Source organism: Ambystoma mexicanum, chromosome 14 (assembly GCF_040938575.1).
Source record: "Ambystoma mexicanum isolate Mex_15411 chromosome 14, UKY_AmexF1_1, whole genome shotgun sequence".
Taxonomy (NCBI): domain Eukaryota; kingdom Metazoa; phylum Chordata; class Amphibia; order Caudata; family Ambystomatidae; genus Ambystoma; species Ambystoma mexicanum.
Window position 1 is genome coordinate 539157331 of NC_090940.1, and position 23668 is coordinate 539180998.

The 23668-nt window shown below is 47.8% G+C and overlaps 1 protein-coding gene across 22 annotated transcripts in view; it reads right to left on the reverse strand.

The window, feature by feature from the left end:
• EVL (Enah/Vasp-like) overlaps nucleotides 1–23668 on the reverse strand; it is a 965108-nt gene that overhangs the window by 222926 nt on the left and 718514 nt on the right. The gene's annotated exons all lie outside the window — the stretch shown is intronic.

Here is a 23668-nt window from a genome sequence, read left to right on the forward strand (position 1 = left end):
TAACACACGGTTGGCTCTTTGGGCTGGACCTCTGTGCACTGTAGGTCTGACTCGAAGAGTAAGATGTCTGCAGATAGAAAATATGGGATTAATGAACTGGGGTTATTGGGTGCCTCTCTCCTCTTCCCTTTCTCTTCTCCTGTAGAACCCCAAAGGTTAACACCCTCACCTTACGTAAGTGAACGCCGAGCTCTCCATCTGCCTCGGGGCAGGGTGCCGTAACCAGTTTCTTCACTGGATAAGGGTGCAGGCCTCTTGACCTCAGAGGACTGCTGTCCGTCGTTAACTGCACGAACGGTAAGTTCTGGGCACTTCAAATGTCTTAAAAGTCTTTCGTAATGATATCTCTTGTTTTGCAGGGTTCCGGCGATGGCGGATGGCGGGCTGATGAGAGTTGAGGATCGTACCCGAGTGAGGAATAGAAGCGCCTGGAAGCACGTAAGTAAGCGCTTGTAGCCTGCTTCACCATGCGCACTAACTGTCCCTTTTATCTTGCAGGTACAAGTTCTGAGCTTTAGAGAAGCTGAAGGGTGCTGGAATACCCACTGGATTCGGCGTGGGAAGGAGTAATGGCACGTGAGTAATAAAGTTGCCCAATGTCTTTAAACGCACCTTCTTTTGTCTTTCAGATGCGGGAGGCAGCGCCGAAGGCCTCCGGAGCGTGCGAAGAGCTGGTAAGCTTTTGTCTTTCAGATGCCGGAATGCAGTGCAAAGACCTCCGGAGCATGCGAAGAGTAGGTAAGCCTTTGTCTTTCAGATGCCGGAATGCAGCACGAGGCGTTGGTGACAGCCGATGGACCAGGTAAGAGATGCGCTGCCACTGAAGACCGTAGTGCTAACCTGTTCTTTCTTTGTCTTTACAGGTGCTGCTGAAGACTGGATTCCAGGATGGTAAGCCTTTGTTCCCTTAGGCCCAGGATCAGAAGCAGAAGACACGATGAGCGTTCTGCTGCAGAGAATGCAGAATAACGCAAAGCAAGATTCATCCATCGGGTGTGGTTTAAATAGCCTCCTGTAGTGCTTAGGTGTCTCCTTCCACAGCCACGCCTAGGTAAGAAAAGAGTTCCTGCTTTCCAGAAGAGTTCCAGTGTTCTGAACCTAGGGAGTGGCTCCTGCCCCACCCAACAGGAAAAGTAGTCCCAAACAGAAGAGGATCAGGGGTTCAACTGGCAGGTAAGTAAGCAGCATGGTCTGCTGCAGGTAAGTCCACCCAAGCATTAGGAGCCCGGCGCTTCCAGCGCTGGGACTGGGCATCTTTATGAGCCTGGTGCCACTGGCGCCAGGACAGGGTCCAAAAGGTCCCAATTGGGACTGGCTGGCACTCGGAACCGGGGTTATGGGTCTGCTTCCAAGGGAGTCGGGCAAGTCCTGATCTTTTGGAAGCAGAGATCATGACAGCTGGTTGCTACAACGGCCTTCAAGCGGGAGCACATGACAGGCATTGTTTTTGGGTGGGATTAACTGGCATGTTGCAGGTGGGGGGACTTTTGGGTGTTGAGCAAACCTTTGGGGGGGCAGTGGTTTGGGGGATCATCTTCATCAATCACTGACTTTCCACTGCAATGGGCTATGGTGGTGCAGGGACATGGGTGCACAGCGGCATACTCGGAAATTGGTGTAAGCGAGTTATATGAATACGGCTAAAGGTATTAAATGTATGACATTGGGGGTCATTAAGAGTGCAGTGGTAAGGGGTTAACGGCCCGGTAAGGATGCTGGTGCCATTAACCCCTTACAGCCGCATTACGAGGGCCCTTAGCGGGAGGTTGGAATGACCCGGTAAGTCCCCATTCAAGGAACCCGGACCTGGACACGAGTTTGGAGGCAGCCATGGCGCTAATAGCACCATGGTTACCTCCAAACTCGTAATGACCCCCATTGAATGTTAGGGGTTTGAAATGCCCATCTACATCTCATATGGTGATACTATATATGAAACGTCACCAGTTTGATATATCATTTCTTCAGGAGACGCACTTGGGCTCATCAGGGGAAGCTCGATTTGGACATGGATGGGGTTGTCATTGTTATTTTTCTTCTTACTCTTCTTACTCCAGTGGGGTTTATATAATGATACATAGCTCGGTTGGTTTTCGCCTGACACGGATGACTAACCAAGAGGGAAGGGCGCTGTTGGTGACAGGGGTTATGCATGGCCAAGTGGTTACCCTCATTAACTATTATGGTCCTAATCAGGATACGGTAGAAACGCTGGAGTGAATAGCCCGACAACTTGATAAGAATTCTATAGGAGTGATCATTGGGGCGCGAACTTTAATGGGGTGATGGAACCTGAATTATATAGAACTGCGTGGGTCTATATGCCACATTTGAAGTTGACTTGGAATCTGCAAGAACTGAGCTGGACTTGGGAACTGAATGATATTTGGAGACGCAGATATGGGGAGGAAAGGGGCTATACATTCAGTTCCACGGTTCACCAATCGGCATGTCGAATGAATTTTTTTCTTGATCTCGCTCAGGATCGTGGGTGGGTTGCCAAGATCACAATTCTGGGACGCACGCTATCAGATCATGCGCCAGTAGTGATGAGCCTGGAGGTACCAGGGCGACCTGGGTATTTAAGAATGAGGGTTTGTCTGATAAGATGTTTCATTCAGGGACAACACAAGTCATTGATAACTTTTTGAGGAAAACGTGGGCTCTGTTACCTCTTATTCAGTATTGTGGGAAACCTTTAAGTGTGTGGTGAGGGAGGAATGCATTTCGAAGAGTCTGGGTTGTTGAAGAAATCTGGAAAGAACTGGCAGATAGTGAGGGGCACATTCAGCACTTGCAGGCAGCTGTAGAAGCTATGGGGAGTCCACTAGACAGAAGGAGCTTAGGGAAGAACTAGACAGATTTAATGGAGGTAGCTCAGAGAGAAGTGACGTTTTTGTTGGGGACAGCAGCGGTCAGGCAATACAGGAAAGGTCAGTGCACTTGGAGACTGGTCGCAAGGGCTGTTAAGGGCAAAACACAGGGGGCACATATTTTGCTGTCAAAAATGAGTATGGAGAACTGCAGTATGTGGATAGTGATAATCTTTGGGAATTTTGTCTAGTTCATACTTGTTTGTATTTGTCACATACTCAGGTGTCGCGGCCTGAGATCGACGGGTTCCTCAATCAAGTGGCGCTTTATTGGTGTGCTGAGGGAGAGAGAGAGTGGGTATGTCAAACCATTACGGGACAACAAATCCTTTAAGTGATTAAATGGCTTTACGTCCACATTTTATAAGTATTTGCACTGACAGAATTTACTAGATGGCCAGTTACCGGAGTCCATGTGAGAGGAGTTAGTTGCAGTATTGTGGGAATCAGGGAAAAGGGCAGATGAATGTTCTTCCAATCGCCCTATCTCGCCTATACAGATCATTAGATAACAATATCCTGGACAAATTGCTGACCACAAGATTAGCACCTCTGATGCATATGTGTGTACAATCAGATCAATCAGGGTTTATTCTGGGGCGCTCTAATCCTCATGGATTAAGGTGGATGTTTGGTTTAATGTCCGTAGTTCAGCAAGAGGACTATTGTAGCACCACTATTAGATGCTGTAAAAGCATTCGGTTGAATGGCCCTTCCTTTTCACAGTATTACGTTGGATGGGGATTGGAGAGGAATTTGTCTACATGGTCTCATTGCTGTATACCTTACCTAACACAAGAATCACAGTAAACGGCCAGCCCACCTCAGTCATTCCGTTGGAGAGAGGCATGAATACCTCAACCAATTCTATTTTACAACCACACTGTTACATAGATTCTTTCCTGATACTTTCCTAGATTAATGTGTTCACCACAGATTTTCTACATGTTGCCTGGAGTTGCCCGCCTGCGTCACGGTTTTGGGAGAAGGTCTTTGAGGTGTTAAGTGACAGAGGAGGGAGAGTGGAACCTGACCCGAAGGTGGTCTTATTAGGTTATACCAAACAAATCTCGGGACATGCGAGGAAACTGATGGGGCTGTTATTACTGGCAAATAGAAGGGTAGGGATGATGTGGGGGAGAGTGCAATGTCCTACAATAAAACAGTGGAAGAAGGATGTTTTTTACTGTAATGAAATGGAAACGGAATATGGCAGAATAGTTCATCGACGTGTCAAACCCAGGGATATCTGGGATCCCTATAAACAATAGCTTATTGCGCCCAGGCCCAAGAGACTGTGTTAAGCTCTAAAGAGGAGGTACCTTGAGGGAATGTCAATAGTGTGAGAGGTCTTAGTGCAAACTTAGTACATACAGATGGATCAAGGTTTATGAGGGAGGGAGATGTACTATCGCTATTGTGGTACTATGGGGCACAACACCATGATTTTGAATAATCACTATGCATGCAATGGGAGAAATGATGTTGGGACAGACTGCTGGCAGGGAGAGGGATGATTCACTGAACCACTTTTCTTTTTCTTTGTATTGTGGTTTGTTGGAAACAATAAAAAGAGTTTAAAAAAAGACAAACCCACTGCTCATGTATGTAATAGTGAAAATTATAAAGACATTGTCAATGTACTTTTATGTGTAAAAATACTAAAGCACTGTTATATATGTAAGCCATCTGTTTATTTATGGTAAAAACAGAAGAACACCTGAGGACACTCCCATTGTGTACATGTGTGCACCTTTGCCATGGGGGCTTGTGGCAGCAAAGGGAACACCTTTCCTGCCCTGTCGGACCTCGGTCACCTCATAGATTAAGCAGGACAATATATTTGCACCAGAAGGTCTATAAAAAGATTCCTGCCGATAATAGCCTGGGGCGCCACGAAAGCAATTGAAATGAAACATTGAGGAGTGAATGCCATGCTAGGATGTCTTGTGGGGAGATAATCTCAGACATTACTTAGGCTGGTCCACATCTTCACAGGCAGGCCGCAGGATCGCGTTTGTTTGTCCTCATGGTGGAATTACGAACTGAAGTCTATCCCCAACTAAGGAGAATGCAGTAGTCCACCCACTTGCTAAAAGGAGGGCACTGCAGTTTTCTGAAATGCCGCTTGCCCTCAGTGAGTGCCCTCCTCACTTTGCAGAGTGTGAAGTAGAAACAAATCGAACATCTGTTATAGGACTGCCTCCTGAGTGCTGTGGGTACTTTAATAAAGAGGGAAAGAGAGAACCCTGATGCAGCCTGTTATCCGCTCCTACGCCGAAGCAAGTCCATGGAAGATGAGGAGGAGGGAAAAAAGGAGGAAATAATCACCACACACCTGCATACCCCAATCTATACTGCCCCTTCGTAGTGGCAAAAGAGAGAAAAAGAAATGAAACATGGCCACTGGACCCCACACCGCCCCTTCCCTCCCTTCAATGTCCATGTTGGCCCCACTCCATAATATCCAATGACGCCACAAATCAGGCATTGTGTTCTTAGAGAGAGGTGATGTGCGTGCCACATGCTCCATCTCTCAACACAAGCAAGCATACTCATTTGTATTCTTTCATTGGAGTCCCATTCTAGTGTTTAAATCACAGCAGACTGCAGCTGCCTGTGTTTTTATAATGGTTTGATCTGGGAAGAGAATCTTAGCTAGTGCCCCTGAGAAGGCTGAAAATACATACTTCCCCAGGAGGTTGAGAGGAAAGAAGGACACATTTCTCTGGACAATAAATTGAAGAGTCCAATATGATACTGCTTGTCGTAGACATTGGAGGGAGGGGAAGTATGCATAACAATATTTCATGGCCTATTTATTGACCTATGTATTTATTTTACAGTCACGTTTGTTTTATTGCTTTTACTTTCATATTTATCAAGGTGGTTTCCCCCCCCAATTCTATATTCATGCAACTGTCCATCAGGAAAGTATACCCTCGTATTTCTGTAATGAACTATTTAAATGAATACATATAGCATACTCCTACTTTAAAATGCCATTTAGTTTTGTTTTTAAACCTGAAAAGATGGATCAATGTAAAGGTTATTGTTGGTAGTGGATTTCTCAATGTAATGTGGGATTGGCAGGTCATGGATAGGTTGATGCACTGTTTGACTGCCTTGAAGTGAGCTTTGCTTTCATTGTTGGCTTCATCTGGCAGGAGGTGGCTTTCACTGTGTTTATTAGTCGTTTGTGGGCCCCCTTCAGTTTCTCTTGTTTACGATTGAGACTTTTACCAATATTACGTTTCTATGTGTCCCAAGGGACTGGTGGTTTATACCTTATGGTTTGTTTTTTCTCTGGGGCATGTATGTTGACGTTGATCTTCAGGATCTTGAGTCCTCCCAGCATGTTGTTGCAGTCTTAGTACGTTATATCCAAAATTAAAGGCTAACCCAAACCATCAAAAGAACTATGATTGAAAGCTTCTTCACTGGAGCATGAAATGGCTGGTATTTATATTAAGGTACCCAGAGAGATGGGGGCGAGAGGGAAAGGGGTAATCCGAAATGTCCAGAGGAGAGAAAACCGAAAGTTATTTTCAGTAAAATAACTTTAATTTATTTCTCCTTCATACATTTCAGAATCAATCATTTCTCGGTAATCCTGAATGGAAGGGTCTAAGCTGTTTAATAACTAGATTTGGTGGATACATTGGATTACAAGACGTATGGGCTGTTTATGAAGGGGAGGCAATCAGTCTGCAATATTAATTAATTCAATAGCTTCATTTCTGTAAGAAATACCATAGAATCAAATAGTAATATACATACAAGATAAAAGACATCATAAAATAAACAAGGCAACCATTCATTCCACACAAATTTCAAGAAGAACAAGTTACTTTCTTACCTGGTAACGTTCTTTCGATGGGATGGTCTGACGACGTATTCCATATCTATGACATGTAATCACCACAGCTGTGCTGCTTCGGAAACTTTTTTCGGCGTCTGCATCCTGCATCGATGACGTCGATGCGCCGTCGTCGAGGACCTCCTCCGACATCCGACGTCATCCGATGTGATAAGTAGGACGCACGACGCCCGTAGCCTCAGTTGTAGTTTTTTCCCCCAGAACGTGTGACATTAGTCAACTGCCAGTCAGACACAAAGCCTTGCGGAACGTAAGCTGCAATCGCAAAAGAAATTTTGCAGCGGGGATGGCAGGGCGGGAGCGATATGGAATACGTTGTCGGACCATCCCATCGAAAGAACGTTACCAGGTAAGAAAGTAACTTGTTCTTCGAGGGGATTGGGTCCTCCGACGTATTCCATATCTATGACAGACTCCCAAAGCAGTACCAGAGCAAGGAGGAGGGAAAGAATTTAGAATCAAAATTTAGAATAGCCAATCAAATAGCAGAGCAAAGGACCGCCTTGCCAAAGGCCAGATCCTGTCCTCGGATGGAATCGAGGGAATAGTGACGTACAAATGTATGTACTGAAGCCCAGGTGGCTGCATCACAGATGTTGCGAATAGGAACACCCCTCTGCAGGGCAGTAGATGCAGCCATACCCCCTGCTAGAATGGGCCCGCAAGCCAGCCGGTGGGTCCTTACCCGCCAAGCGGTAACACTCCGAAATGGCTAAAACAATCCAGCGAGACAAAGTCTGTTTCGTCACAGCTTGCCCCAAACGCTTTCCAGCGTAACCATTAAAGAGTTGATAGTCCACTCTGACCCGGGACATGCGTGAAACATAAAAGCTTAAAGCTCTCCTAGGATCAAGCCTATAGAGCCTCTCCTCTTCCTTACCAGGATGCGGAGGAGGATAGAATGCCGGAAGAACAACCTTCTGGGCCAAATGAAATTCCGTCACTACCTTCGGAAGAAAAGAAGGACGAACTCTAAGGACAACCCTGTCCTTGTGAAATACAGTGAAGGGTGGCTTAACTGAAAGTGCCTGTAACTCACTCACTCTGCGAGCGGAAGTAACCGCAACTAAAAACACAGTTTTCAGATTTAACAGCCTCAAAGGGCAAGAATGTAAAGGCTCAAACGGAGCACCCATAAGAAATTTAAGAACAAGGTTTAAATCCCAACCGGGCACCAGGAAAGGTGACGGAGGGAACACATTAGTGAGCCCTTTCAGAAACTGTGAAATTAAAGGGATTTTAAAGTAAGAACACTCTTCAGAAGAGCGCTTAAAGATGGGCAGCGCTGCCAGGTAACCTTTAATTGTACCCACTTGCAAGCCCCTGTGGGCCAAAGAAAGTAAAAAGGACAGAACCATGGGGATGTCACATGCAAAAGGATCCACATTCTGAACTCTGCACCAGTTGCAGAACTTATGCCAACAGCAACGGTACAGAGACTTTGTTGCTGGCCTTCGGGCCGAAAGCAACACCTCCATCACGTCTTCAGGGAGGTCCCAATCCTTATACCTCAACCTTTCAGAAGCCAAGCGTGAAGGTTGAGGGATTTGACCTCTGGATGGAGAACCTGACCCCAATCCCATGAGAGCAGATCGTCTCGGTAGGGAAGACGACGTGGAGGGCAGATGGACAAGTCGAGAAGGTCCGGGTACCACGTCCTCCGAGCCCACGCCGGAGCAATGAGGATCATCCGGGAACCGAACTTCCGTAACCTCCCCAGCACTTGCGGGATGACGGAGACTGGAGGAAACGCATACAGCAGCGGGAATGACCACTCCACCACAAACGCGTCTCCTAAGGCTCCTTTTGGAGGAAATTCCCGCGAGCAAAACCTTTCGCACTTCCGGTTGACACTGGAGGCGAAGAGATCCACTTGAGGGGTCCCCCAAAGGGCGAAGATCTCCAGGAGAATCTCTTGAGCCAACTCCCACTCGTGAGAGATCGCGCTCTGCCTGCTCAGAGCGTCCGCCGTCACGTTTTCGTCTCCGGCCAGATGAACAGAGATCGAAACTTCCTGCTGGATGGCCCAGAACTCGAGCTGCATCGTCTCCCTGCACAGAGGAAGTGACCCTGCCCCCCCTTTTTGTTGAGGTAGTGCATGGCCACTGTGTTGTCCGTCAGGATCAGGACACTCTTTCCTCGCACAGTCGGCAGAAAAGCCTTCAGGGCTAGTCTGACGGCCCTCAGCTCCAACAGATTGATATGGAGTCTGGACTCCGACGGAGACCAACGACCGCTGACTGTCAGCCCGTTGGGATGAGCTCCCCATCCCGTGAGGGATGCATCCGTCACGATCGTCACCTCCGGCCAGGGAAGCCAAAATGGAGCCCCCTTCATCAAGTTGCCTTCGACGGCCCACCACAGAAGGTCCCGGGCGACCGAGGGCGGCACCTGAACCGGGTCCGACATCCTGCCGGAGGACTGCGACCATTGCGTCTTGAGTGCCCACTGCAAAGATCTCATCCGCAGACGAGCCTCTGGCACCAGAAGAATGCAGGATGCCATGAGGCCGAGCAACCTCAAGAACTCGAACGCTGGGAGCGTCTGGGCATGCTGAAACTTGTGCACCATCTGCTGAATGTGAAGAGCCCTCACCTGGGGAGGAAAACACTGCCCCAGGGAAGTGTCGAGCACTGCTCCGATATACTGGAGCTGCTGTGTTGGCGTCAAATGGGACTTCTTTAAATTGAGGGAGAAGCCCAGCCTGTGAAGGGAGTGGCAGGTGACGGACAGATGATCCAGGACTTGCTCGGGAGAGCTCCCCCTGATCAACCAATCGTCCAGGTAGGGGTAGACGTGAACCCCCCCTTGCCTGAGATGCGCTGCCACCACTACCATGAGCTTGGTGAAAACCCTCGGGGCGGAGGTCAATCCGAACGGCAGGACCCGAAACTGAAAGTGCGAGTCGCCAACCGTGAACCTCGGGGTACTTCTTGTGCTTGGGATGGATCGGCACATGGAAGTAAGCATCCTTGAGGTCGAGTGACACCAACCAGTCCTGAAGCTGAAGGGCCTGAAGGACTTGAGAGAGAGTAACCATCTTGAACTTGTCCTTCCTGAGGAGTTTGTTCAAACCGCGCAAGTCCATGATGGGTCTCAATCCCCCGTCTTTCTTCGAAATCAAAAAATAAGGGGAATACCATCCCTTGTTCCTCTCCGCTACAGGCACCAGTTCTATGGTGCCTTTCTCCAGTAGGGCTTGAATTTCCTGCGCAAGGAGCGGATCCGGACTCTGCAAAGAGAGGTTCCCCGGTGGATTGTCGCGAGGCCTGTGCCGAAAGGGTAGACAGTAGCCGTGGGTTATGATCTCCAGAACCCACACATCTGAAGTAATGGCTTGCCACTCTACAAGATACTGTGCCAGCCTTCCCCCAACCGGCGAACCATGGGACATGGCCTCATGACTGAGTGGGAGCGGCTGCAGCGTTACCTGAGGGGAAAGAGGCAACTGCCCGAGCGGCCTTGGCACCACGGGTACCCTGTCGTCCACCTCTGGTACCCCTGCGTTGGCCTCTTTGACTGCCAGCTCCTCTCGCTTTACTGAAGGATGAGTAATAGCGAAAGGAACCACCCCTCCACTGCTGTCCCCTAGGACGAAAAGGCGGAGGTTGGCGAAATGCAGCGTCCAACGACTTTGCTGCAGCTTTTGAGGTCTGCAACCTCTCAAGGCTCTCGTCAGCCTTGCTGCCAAAAAGGTGTTCACCGTCAAAGGGCATGTTGAGGAGCCGGGAAAGCAGATCAGGAGCAAACCACGACTTCCGGAACCACGCAAACCTGCGTATCACGGTGCTCGCCGCCATGGACCTACTGACGCATTCAGCTAAATCCAAACCCGACTGAACGGACTCACACATGGCATCCTTACCATCCTGGACCATAGCAAGGAAACCATCCCGTTCGTCCCCTTCGGGAATATGTTCAGCCGCTAACGCAACACAGTTCCACAGAGTGTGTGTGAAACGAGACAAGGCACAAATGGAGTTGGCCGCCTGAAGCGCCATACCACCAGAAGAAAACACTTTCTTCGACCAGCCATCAAAACGTTTGTCGTCCCTATCAGGAGGGATGGAGTGGGGTGCCTGGTCAAGTAGCAGGGGTCGCTACTGGCTGGACGGTATTTTCGCGACAAGGATCTGCCCACCGCCGGGAGACTCTCCGGAGCAGTCCAAGCCGCCGCCACCCTTCTCTGTAAAGCCATATGGAACGGCAGTACCGGGTCAGTTGGGGGACCAACATCAAGGATGTCAGTTAGATCATCCTGCACAAACTCCCCTGGGGGAGCAGACCATCGCAAGTACTCAGAAACCCTAGCCATAAGGCGCCGGTACGAGGAATCGGCATGAGAGCCAGGCTCAGGCCTACAGAACTCCACCTCCGGAGAGGTGTCCAGTCCACTGGCATCATGCAGTGACTGCCACAAATCGTCAAACTGACTATGGCCCGAGACAATTTCATCTGGAACCTGACTAGGAACCAGGCCATCAGAATCCTCATCCGCCTCTGAAATGTATTCCAGGTGGCGAAAAGAAGGCACCCGAGAGTGCTTGCTCTTAACCAGAGCCTTCCTAGGGGGTTCCCCCGTGCCACGGGGTACCTCCGACACGAAAGGTGTCGATGGCGTCGAGCGAATCGGCGCCGGCGTCGAGAGAACAGGCATCGGCGCTGAGAGGATCGGCGTTGACGTCGAGGAAATCGGCGTCGACGTCAGATGCAGCGCCGCCAGCATCGGCGGCGTCGACACAGCCCTCGAAGCCGGAGCCCCGAGCGTGTCCTTCGACGACCTGAGCGTCCACCACCCCATCCGTGCCCCCTTGTGACTGTCTTTTTTTAATATAATGGTTTTGTAGCTTGCGAGCGGTGTCTCTCGACCTCTCACGACCGACCCCACTCGGGGGCGCGGACGGCTTAGTACCCTGCGACTCAAGAATCGCCAGCATTTTCTTCCCGAAGGAAGCCCATTCCTCCGGCGTCGCATGGCTGGTTGGGTAAGCGACGTGCCGGGCAGAGTCCTCCGAAGAGGACCTGGAAGACGACCGGTGTCGGCGCTTCTGAGAATGCCTCGAAGAGGCTGAGGAGTGGCGAGACCGACTCCTAGAAGCAGACCCACGAGACTTCCGACGATGACGCGGAGAGTCACCCCTCGAACCATCCGTCGAAAGCCCCGCAGACTTCGACTTCCAGGGCTTGGACACCCGACCTACCGACAACTTCTTCTTACGTTCGCGTAAGGCTTTGGACATGAGCGACTTGCAGTCGATACAGTCATCCGTGTCGTGGGCCTCCCCGAGGCACCAGAAGCAGGCGTCGTGCGAGTCCGTCACCGACATCTTGGACCCACACTCCCCGCACTTCTTGAAACCCGGACGCGGGGTCGAAGACGAAGTAGAAGACATCTTCACACGAAGAATTTTCACAAAAACAGGTTCGAAGAACCGAGAAGAACAGAACTCCAAAGAGTTGAGGCGTTAACCGAGATTCACGAAGCAACACGTTCACGGAAAAAACGGAACTGAGGCTACGGGCGTCGTGCGTCCTACTTATCACATCGGATGACGTCGGACGAGGTCCTCGATGACGGCGCATCGACGTCATCGACGCAGGACGCAGACTCAGAATAAAGTTTCCGAAGCAGCACAGCTGTGGTGATTACATGTCATAGATATGGAATACGTCGGAGGACCCAATCCCCTCGAATCGTCTTTATAGGAAGTGTGACAAATCCCTAGATGTTGTCACTTCTCCCCAAGGGGGGATTCCCTTCCCATGAGTACAGGGAGGGGAGGCCGCTACCCGATATTCCCCCCCTGGGGGAGTACACAGCAGGAGGATCTCATGGGGAGAGACTCCCACTCCGGGGGCAAGGACGACGATCTAGGGAGAATGCGGTACAACACCCCTCACCCAACACTGTATGTCTGTAAGACAGAAACCCCAATATTTACTGAGATGAGTAAGAGTAGGCATGACCTAACAAAGACTTCCTTGGGATGTACTGGGATGAGGAGGATGCAGAGCAATGAAGAGCACTTGGAAGAATGTAAATGAATGTTCTAGTTGTCATTGGTCTTTCCAAACAAAGATAAAGATAGGACTTAACCAATTGTCAATCCCTCCCTGGAGGAACTGAAAACGAGACAGCAGTTTGGTGCATGAAGAAAAAGCTGTGACCAAGACGCGGGCCAAGAAGGAGAGGGGTCCACAAACGGTCCTAAATTGACAGAACGGGCGAGAAGCTGGCACAGCAGAGGTCCAGGTGAGTGCAGGAGTCTGACAGCACGGTCGAAGGAAGATGAGCAGCCTGCAGGGGACCAACAGCTGCAGAGCAGCCGCAAGATGCCAGAGAACCAGAGAAGCCATGCAAGACCTGAACACAGAGAGGAACGATCCCAAGATCGACTGGGAGACGCCGGATCCAAACCTGAAGGTACAGGCACTGGAACGGCACCAGAACAGTCGGCAGGAATACCAGAGGGTCGCAGAGGCAACACAAGGGGAACAAAAGAGAAATTCCCCAATACAGGGGCAAGGGGGAAAATCCCAGTAATATATTAAAGAACACTAATAATCATCCACAAGGAAACAGAGACCGGGGTCTGGGACCCTCAACCAAAAGGGAAGTTCATTACCAGTCATCCTCCTTGTGGCAGTACTTGGCAAAGAGCTGAGCCGATTCTGCCAGAAGAGAACCATAGAAAAACTCAGGTCTGGGACGCACACCCACAAAAGAAGATCAATATAACTCATCTTTGTGGCAATACCTGGCTCAAGAGTGAACCAGGTCTGATGAACACAAACCAGAGGAAAGCTTAGGTCTCGGACCCACAACTCGAATGGAAGAATAGTACAAGTCATCTTCTTCGTGGCAGTACCTGGCGGGAGAGTGAACTAGGTTTGCCATACTAAATATACTGAGAAAGGTCAGGGGAAGAGTCATTCTCCTGGTGTTGTGAACTGTGAAACCAAGTATGAGAAAGGCCAGGGGAAGGGAGTCATTCCCCCTGGGGTTGTGAACTGCAAACCAAAGTCTGAGGAAGACCAGACGAAGGGAGTCATTAACCCTGGTGTTGGGAACTGTGAGAACATAGCCAAGGAAGCTAGGTGAAGGGAGCCATTCTTCTGGTAGTTCAACTTGTAAGCAGGATCAAACCAGTGATCCAGGGCAACAGAGACATTCTCCTCCTGGAGTAAAGAAATAGTGAACCCTTTTGATGCAAAGTTTTGGATGATCAACAATGCGTTGTTAGCAAAGTTACCAAAACCGGGGAAGGGAGTCATTTCGCCTAGTGAAGAACTTGCCGCCAGAACTGTGCGATCCAGTCCCGGAGGGAGGGACTCATTCTCCTGGCCCAAGAACATTGATGCAGCGTTTAGTTTAGTTATTAGTGTAAGGGACAGTGACATTTTGACACATGACGGTGGACTTTTTAAGTTATAAAGACATCCTGACAGACCCATTAGCACCTTCGTTTTGGCAGGGAAACCCCTCAGATATAGGGAAAGATAGGTTTTCTTTTTACTTTCATATTGAATAAAAGTCTATAGCAATCACTATGCCACCTGTGTGTCAGTCTCCTCCTGCTGCACCATTACACACGTTTTTAACAATAAATCGCTGATCAGCCAGTACTTTTTGAAGTGCCACAGAATAAAATGAGGTGTTCATTAAACACCTTTTCCTGATAGCTAGCACAGTTCTCAGGTAAGAAAGTATTGTACATGAGATCACAGGAGTGTCAGCTAGAAGGATAAAGTGCATTGCTTGTATACATTGGATAAAACTAAGATTACTGTATAAATCTTGACAATTCATCCCTTCTCCCCAGAGAGGAGCCACCGCCTTTCAGGCTAGGGAGGTGAGCCCCCTAAGGAAGACCCTCTAGGGGTCTGGGCAAGTTGCTCCCCTTTTGGGAACAAGGACTTCCATTCCGATAAGGAACTCCCAGTCGAAAACATACTTTCTGCCTATATGGGTGTTGGAACCTATTATAACCCTAACCAACAAAGACCCTTCTTTCACTCTATTGGCTTCAGGTATTGTTGAACATTGTTTCAATGCAATGATCAAATGAGATGGACACAATTCTTTTGTACTGATGACGTGAATAAGAGCAGAGTGGAGTGGACTGCGAAAGGAGGAGAGACTCCTACCGGAGGGAAGAGACTCATCACGCAGAGGCAAGACGTCCTGGAAGGGGGGAGCTACTTCAAGCCACGGAACTAGCAGTGGCGTGGAGTAAGCAAGACTACCTGGAAACTGAGAGGCGGGTGCTATGACTGACCAAAAGGCTCTGGTCTGGAGAGGGACGGAGATGGGAAGAAAACCGACTTCCCCGGTGGCATGACTGCTGGAGAACAGTGGTGGGTCTGGCGCCCAGCCAAAGACACCGAGACCAGATGAAGGAAAGGAGTCTGGGTTCCAAAGCTCCACACGGCAAGTGCCTTTGCTGACGAGACGAGTACCAACAGGGAGGCGAACGCTCCCCAAGTGAGGATGCCAGTGAGGGCTATGAACTTTGGTTTTCAAGATTGCCAAAATTGACAAACGTACGAGAGTTCGAGAGAACGGAGCAGGCACCTGGCCCAGGTGAAGAGAGTGAAAGAGACACGAACACTGTATATCAAGTCAGGGAAAACAGCCAACAGTACAAGAGCCTAATTGAACCGAACAGGCAGATGCATGCGTAAAAAGGACTGAAAGGGATGCATCTGCTTTATGTCAAGGCTGGGAAAGCTGTCAAAGAAACAAGGAACTGATACAGTCGGACAAGCATATGTTCGATGTGGAACAGATTGAAAGCGATATGAACATTCTGCAACAAGGCTAGCAAGGCCAACTAGGTAATGGGAACTTGCAAAACCTCAGCAGGCAGACGTCCTACGTTTATCAATTTTCTTGAGAACCAATAAGCACGCCAAAGAGCTACAGGACTTTGGGGAGTCCCAGTTTCACGAAGGTTGGATACAGACAAGTGTGGTGAAAGTGGTCCTGGAGGGATTTGAGTACTGGTAAAACTCTGAGAAAAGTAATACAAGGATAATTCTTCTTTTCTAAGGGGGAAGAACAACCCATACAAAAAGAGAAAACCAACAAACTCTATAAGAAAACTGTGAATTGTGTTAATATTAAGAATGAGAACAAGTCATATAGGAGTTGGCCCAGGCAAAAAGCCCATTCCGAGGCTATTGTGCAAGCCTCCCTTTTTCTTTTTAGTTAGATTTTCTAAAGTGGTAGGACCAGTTAATTAGGATTTGGACTCAGGACCATTTATTTTGGACTTCGACAAGCACCCTTATTTTTTGTTTAAGAAGGTAGGGAACTTCCCTCATACTGATGGGCTCACATAGGCATTTTAATTTAAATAAACAACCTTTAATCATGACCCACTGAGCTCAGAGTCCTTCTTCTGGCTCACCACATTACGCAGTAATAGAATTAAACTGCATTAGCGAACATGATCATATATTGGACAAAAAAGAGAAAATGTAAGAGATCTTCCGGGCCGTAATTACACAGATCACAAATGATATTATCTCGAGGAAATGAAGCCCATTTAGCCGAAAAAGTCTTCAAAGAAAGTCAATTAAAATGGGTAGAGAAATCCCACCTTAGCATAGGGCAAGTTAGGCCTTCAAGCGTCCTGACATTTAAGTTAATAAATATCTTTTTGTTTGAACTTGAAGTCTGTTGTCTGTGTCGTGCTTAATGATGCCTTCACACCGGGAAACTATTTTGTTCCAGCAACGAGTTAAAGAAAATTATGACATCTACTACCATATACCATCACACTGAGGGCTTTGACCCAAAACGTGTTTATTTAGAGAAACTCTTACTTCGTCCATAGATACTTGCACATTTATGGATCTTACCCCATTTGAGGCAGACTCCATGGTCACCCTAGAAGGATTTGCCTTTGTAAGGCAGACCTCCAGCCAACCAGACACAGAAAAAACAATCCTCTGAGGAAAAAGGCTTAGTGCACCTCTTTGCAAGGAAAACAAATGTATTTTGCATACAAAAAGGAAAAGGGTGACAGGGTGCCATAGGACCTAACTGCCAGAGAGCTCACTGGACTAGTTCAAAGGATGCAAGTTATTATAAGGCAGACCACGGTCACTCATGATGCACACAACATACAGTATTTATCCCCCACCCTCATTGGCTACCACCTATACACATACTACCGGTACCCTATAGTCGCTTGGCTAATTGACCACATGCTAATCTACCCTTACCCTCTAACACATAGTCCTCCATCCCTCCGCCTTGGTTTCCCGCTGCCTGATTGGCGGGTTGCTTGATATGTTACACTCCCCATGGGCCTAGTCACATGATGTCCCCTTCCCGCTTCTGCTCCTTCCAACTTCTTGCTCCTTTCCATTGGAACCGCCTACCCCTCCCCGTCCGCTCTATTACCTCCTAACCTTCATTTCAGACTTCTCTAAAATCCTATCTCCTTCACTCACCCCCCTAGCATCTTGTTGCTTCCTCTCCCACCAATGAAGCCATCTCCACCTACAGCTCTTACCCTCCTCTCTCACTTTGGTCCCTCTCCACTTGCGCTTAACCTCATCAATAATGTTAATTGTTCCTTGTACTGTTTTGTGGTTTAGATTTAATGTCATGTATTGCTTGTTGTATTTGCTTGTTCCTCATGTAAAGTGCTTTGGATTAAAGCGCTATATAAATTAAAATAAATACAAAATACAACTGATGTGCACCTAGTCTTTAAGATGCGCTGAGCGGATACTTTCTAGGTCAAATTGGCCCATTCAGAATAAAGGAGTGCTTCTCTTGATCCCAGACATGCGGGTGCCCCCACCATACCTGCCTGTTGCAGGATTACATTTATTGGCATTATCCACTTGGCTCCTCGTAGTACAAAAATCATGAGCTTCTCCTGGACCTCTCGGGGACCACACTACTCATCCCAAATTGTGAAGGATTTAGATGTTCTCTTTGTGGCCATCTGGAAGTTCAAATGGGATGACCATCATTCTGGGGGTGCGCTAGTGCCCTAAATCTAGACCAGGCCTTTGGCAGCTGAAGACCTCTGCCCCGGCTCCCATGGGTTTATACTTCGGGACGGACACAGCCATACGCGTGCTTGGACATTCACATTCCTTTCTTTTTCGCAGGCCTGCAGCACGATACAATTGTATTATATCTATCAGGCCTGAAGGCCTCTATGCTTGGATTCCCTGCTGGGGTTTGGGATGGGAAAGTGATTTGGAACTCATAATCATGCCGTTCTGCTACTTTCACCATGGTCTGTGGCAGACTAGGCCTAACTCTAAATATGGCAGTGCTTCAGTATTTCTAACAGCAGGGACCAGGGCTGGTGTTTACATTATTCTTCATTATATTTCAACTATTGTACACATTTCTCTCCCTAAATACCTACCTACTAGAGCCCTTCGGTCTTCTAGTTCAAACTCTCTGCAGGTCTGACGTTTCTTCAAGCAGGGAATGGGGGAGGTGTTGGGTAGATCTCTTTCTTCAGCAGGAGCCTCCCTCTGGAATGGCCTCCCTACCCTTCTCAAACTTGAGCCATATCTCCTCAAGATCCAGAAGCTTCTCAAGACCTTCCTCTTCTCCTCCTCCTTCCATCTCCCCCCTCCCTTGTTGATTCTCCTGTGCTGTTATGACTGTCCTCCTGGACCCCTCTAAGTCATACAGGGGCCAGGCCTCCCCAACCAGTCTGCCTCAGCACCCCTCCCTTACTAGAAGTGCCCCCTGGGCACCCTCCCTGACCAAACTACTGAATCTGGTTCTCCCCACCCCCTGCTTGCATTAGCTCTCCCTCACCTTATCCGCACCTCACTGCCCGACCTTTATTATGGCCCTAACCCCGCCTCCTTCCATTTACCCTCATCCCTTTCCCCAGTGTACTTGCCCTCCTGGCCCCACCTTGCACTTACCCAGGCCCCCCTTTACCTTCCTTCTTGCCCTTACTCCCCCTCCACTTCCTGATTGCTGCACTTGCGCAATCAGAATGTTACAAGACCTAGTAGGACCATTATTGTTATCTTCCTCTGTTCACCCTCCCCCCCCTTGTCTTGTGGGCCCTGGAAACACTTTCTGCTGTATAGGCGCCATAAAAATGTCCAATAAATAAAATAAGATATCACACACACCCCATACCTGGGCCTACCTATGGTTCCACAATTGTTACAAAATGCTACACGTGTTACCCTTGTTTTAAACGTTTCACCCCCTTGCGACTGCGCACGTTCATTTGAGGCACATGTGGTATACAGCTCAGCGGTAATGTGCTCGTCTTGGAAGCAAGATGATGCAGAGCAACAGAGGTTCAAAACCCAGATCTGCGCTTCGAATCATCGTCGGTATTAAGTGCGTTATAAATAAACACCTATCAATATAATTTCCTTGTGCATTAATAGAGCTGGACCCATCAAACACACACACACACGCGAGTCAATCATCAAGGGTCATGAGACGTTACATAAGACATCCTCATCGTCATCAAATAGGTTGGAATCAGGCCCTTGCCCAATCCTAGCATTGAAATCTCCCCCCGAAATTTGCCAATCAGGCCCAACTGTGGTAGGATCATTGAGTGTGTCCATGATATTGCATAGTTCACAGAATGATTGTTTAGAATTTCCTTTGGACGAACTATTACAAATGTTGCCTATATAAAAAACAAAAGATTCAGAGTTCCCTAGGATTCAAAATGTATCAAATTCAGAAAAAAAGGAACAATTTTTACATAAGATGCATACACATAGCTAACCAGGATTGCCATACCCCAAAAGCAATATCCTGTTTTTGGTGGCCTAATTCTGAAAGGTAACATAGCCGTCTGAAGCAATATCGCTAATAGCCGATGTTTCTTGCAGTAAGATAATATGAAACTATACCAATCTAGATATTATATTGGGATTGTCGAATTTGGTTTTATAGCTGCCACTATTCCAGGGTATAAAGTTAAGATGTCTGGTGTGATCTATAGATTGCAGCATGTACATATCAAGATTGGTTGCTAAAGGGGCAGATAATGCAGAGATAATTGGTGTCAATCTCTTTCAACAAAGATAGAACTTCAAACGTACTTGCAGTGGGGTTATAACAAGAGCGGGCACATAGCCAGTATCTTGAAGCCCCATAGTGGACTGTTCCTCGATGAGAGAGCTGATAAGTTCACCATGCCACTAGAAGTGGAATTCAAGTCCAAACAAGTACGTAGATCACCAGAACTCGTGGCTACAGGAGTATGCCGAGGGGAAGGTCCTTGATCAATAGGCGGCACAGACAAAAAAGGGACAAAGGAACCACTTTGATTCTACTAGGTAAAAAATGTGAAGTTTGGTTAGAGTGCAATACATATTGTAGTAAGTTAGCGAATGCAACAAGCACACAATCGCCGTCAAAGTTCTTCCTTCCCTGCTCAATCCATGATGTTCTTTGCGCCATTAAAATCTCTGGGATACATTTTAGGTCACACAATCTTTGTGTTCATTCAGTGGGACACTTTATTTAGTAGAGATGCTGTAGGTTCAGCTGCGTTGTCCCTAAGGGGTTCTACTTGCACCAGAACACAAGCGAAGGGGATTGCTTCAGGTGGAAGGGAGGTCGAGCTACCAGAGTCAAACCCTGAACAATAACTACTCCAAAGGAGGATAATTTCCTCTGGATTGTCGACAAGGACAGGGCTTGTGAACTTTGTGCCGTGCAACCGGTACCAATTTCGTATTTGCTGCAGTTTCACTTTCGGAGGTCGTGGTAGAAGGGGCCTGGTTAGTAAAGCCTTCTGTATTTTGTTTTGCCACGCAACACTTGAAATTAATCAAGAATCACAAGTGAATTCACTACAGAAAACTTGAATTATTTCACAAAATCTGTTAGGCATTTAAACATATCGCCTAAGACAGGGATAACAGGATAACAGGCTTTTTCCCCGCCATACTTTATCAGAAGCCGACCACTCCTTAAACATGTCCTTAAGCTGTACAAAACAGCGTGTTCAGAAGGGCAAGAAGTAGGTGTTAGGATATAATTATGATCCAAGGGTGGAGTAATAGCACCTTCGTGGATAAGGGTATTGTCGCTTTTCATTTCGCCATAATCCTAACACCCTTGGCTGGAGATATGCCAGTTTGCATAGGGATTGCTAAAGTAGAAAGAGGTCAGAACTACTTCTCATCTAACTGCTAGAACTTTTAGACCCAACACACCTGCCAGACTGTGCTTTGTCCGTGCTTTGCCGCGACTTCGCCAGCATCAGGGATTATGTGCCCCCACACTCTCCAGGTAAGCACAAGCAGGTGCCGCCCCTTCCAGGCAGGAAAGGAAAAATGGATGTCTGGAGGCTCCCCCTTCCTGATCGCCACTGCATTTTGTCCGCACTTCCATCAGGGATTATGTGCTGCCAAACTCCAGGTGAGCACAAGCAGGTGCCGCTCCTTCCAGGCAGGAAACGAAGTATGGATGTCAGGAGGGTCCGCTCTCCTGAGTCTAACTGCGCTTTGTCCGTGCTTTGCCAGCACCAGAGATTATGCGCATGCTGCCACACTTCAGGTGAGCACAAGTGGGCCCCCAATATATATGGGATGAAGTGCCTCCACTGCACCTTACACGGCTATTGCAAGTCACAGAGGAGTTCAGTGACCAAATGGAGGACCGAGGCAGAAAGCAGAGTTGCTTTATAAAGTCATGGAACACTGTGGTAACTTGCAATACCCTTTTCTATGGTAGGAGGGTAGTTTATTGCTTATAATACATGGCTACACAGTTATCCCTTTAATACCTGGTGTCATAGTGAATTTAATATGAGAGATCTTCTAGTTGTTAATGCATATAATAAATGGAAAGCCTGTTTGGATTAAAACAATCACCAACATGCAGCTTGTAATGTGTTGCAGAAAAATAGTTTAAGCAGTTAAATATAGTTCTTCTAAAATAATTTTAAAGGTTTCAAATAAATTATAACATGCAGATAGATGATTGCTTTCCCCTGTTAAACTCCAGGCGTGCACTGTGAAGAAAATGAACATACTAACAAACAGTTCCTTATCAAGTAATGTCTGTAAAGTGACACAGAAAGCTATTTTAGAAGACAGGAATCTGAGAGGCTAGTGACAGCCTTAATTAAGTGCTCCGGTGACAGCTGGAAATCTGTTCTGTGCTGGCTCGAGCATAGAGACAACATAAGGCCAGACTCCAAAGAATAAGGAGAAGGTGAGGAGGTGATATTTAACCCCACTAAGGAAATTTACTGAAAAGGAGTAATAGGCCCACACTCCATGGGGCAGCAGGGAAACAGGGTCTAGGCAACAAGGGAGAAAAAGAAACTCCAAGAGGGGATAATGAAACAGCGGAGGGGCCCCCCCTACATCTGCTGCCCAGCCAACCCCCCCCCCCACGGACCAAACAGGTTACAGCGAGCAGTAGGTGAATAGAACTACTGGGTAGAGAATCAGGAGCACCAAGATGAGATTCAAGAGCACCAAGAGAGACAGGGGAATCAGACCATAATGTCAAGGAAACACCCTAGGAGTCGGAGAACAATCGGAGAAAAGAAGCACAGTCAGAGGGAACAATACATTTCTCCCGATCCATGTGAACAGGAGACAAACACTAGAAAAGGGGAAAGGGTCTTCGCTAGAACCCGGTACAGCTCACACATGTCAAAAACAAGGGCAAAAGTGGCATCAGCATCCCAACAAAGCCCCCAATCAAGGCAAGAACCCAGTATCAAACAGCTGTGGGGCCCAGGGAACACAACAATACCAAGAAGAGGGGACTCCGTGCAAAGCTACCCCACACCAACCACAAGAGAAGAAGGCATGATGGCAAGTAAAGAAGATATGCAGGGGCGGTTCAAAGAATTTCTAACTCAGTTTGTCGTCCTTCCAAACGCAATTTGAGTCACTAAAAGAAGAAATGACACTTTCACTAAAAGAACTCAAAATAGTCATGGCCAAGTTAGAAGAAAGGATGGACTCTTTGGAAAAAGTGGTACAAAGCATTGAGGAAGCTACACAAAAAGAAATGAAACACAGGAACATCTAGCACGCCTAACACATAACCTGGAAATCCAAAACAAAGATTTGGAGAACCGATCCAGGTGATCTAACATTCGGATAAAAAATCTCTCAGAAACGGTGTAGGACGAAGATTTAAAAAGCACGGCCCAACAACTACTTGTAGAAATACTAGAAATAGACAAGGAGGATCTGGTCCAAATGGACAGAATACATCAAGTGGGACCAAGGAGGACAGGAGAACCAGGAGCCCGTCCAAGAGATGTCCTAGTGACAGTAACATCCTATGGCCAGAAGAAACAGATCCTAAGGAAAGCAAGGGAAGCGGGGCAAGCGAGAATAAACGGTAATGAGGTACACCTGTACCAAGACCTAGCACAGACACCCTCCTAAAAAGGAGACAAATGCGGACAGTGGCGAGATTCCTAACAGTGAAACAGACAAGATACAAATGGACGCTTCCCTTTGGCTTATTGTTTACATGGGAGGGGTGAACCCACAGAATTGCAAGGTATGAGGGCGAACAGATCTTAAACATGCAAAGAGAAGGAGGGAATATTGAGGAACGACGAAGGGGCGAAGTAACGCACAAAAACCAGGGGAATGGAAAACAATATCAAGGAAAGACCAAAAAGGGACAGAGGCAACGCAACGAGTGGAAAAAGACATTTGAAATATGGGCAAGCTAAACAGAAGGCTACAAAATCGAGGAGGAGATGTGGACATAGAAATGACCCAGGAAGGAGTAAGACAAAATCATGTAACGTATGATGCGGCCCAGAGGGAAGGGAAGAAGGGGCGCACCTTGGAACCGGTAGTGGGGTTTAGTAATCCCCACAATGATCTCTCGGTGAAGATACGAGGGCGTGGAGCAACAGACACCTCATCCGAGTGTTCAAAGAAACCTGGT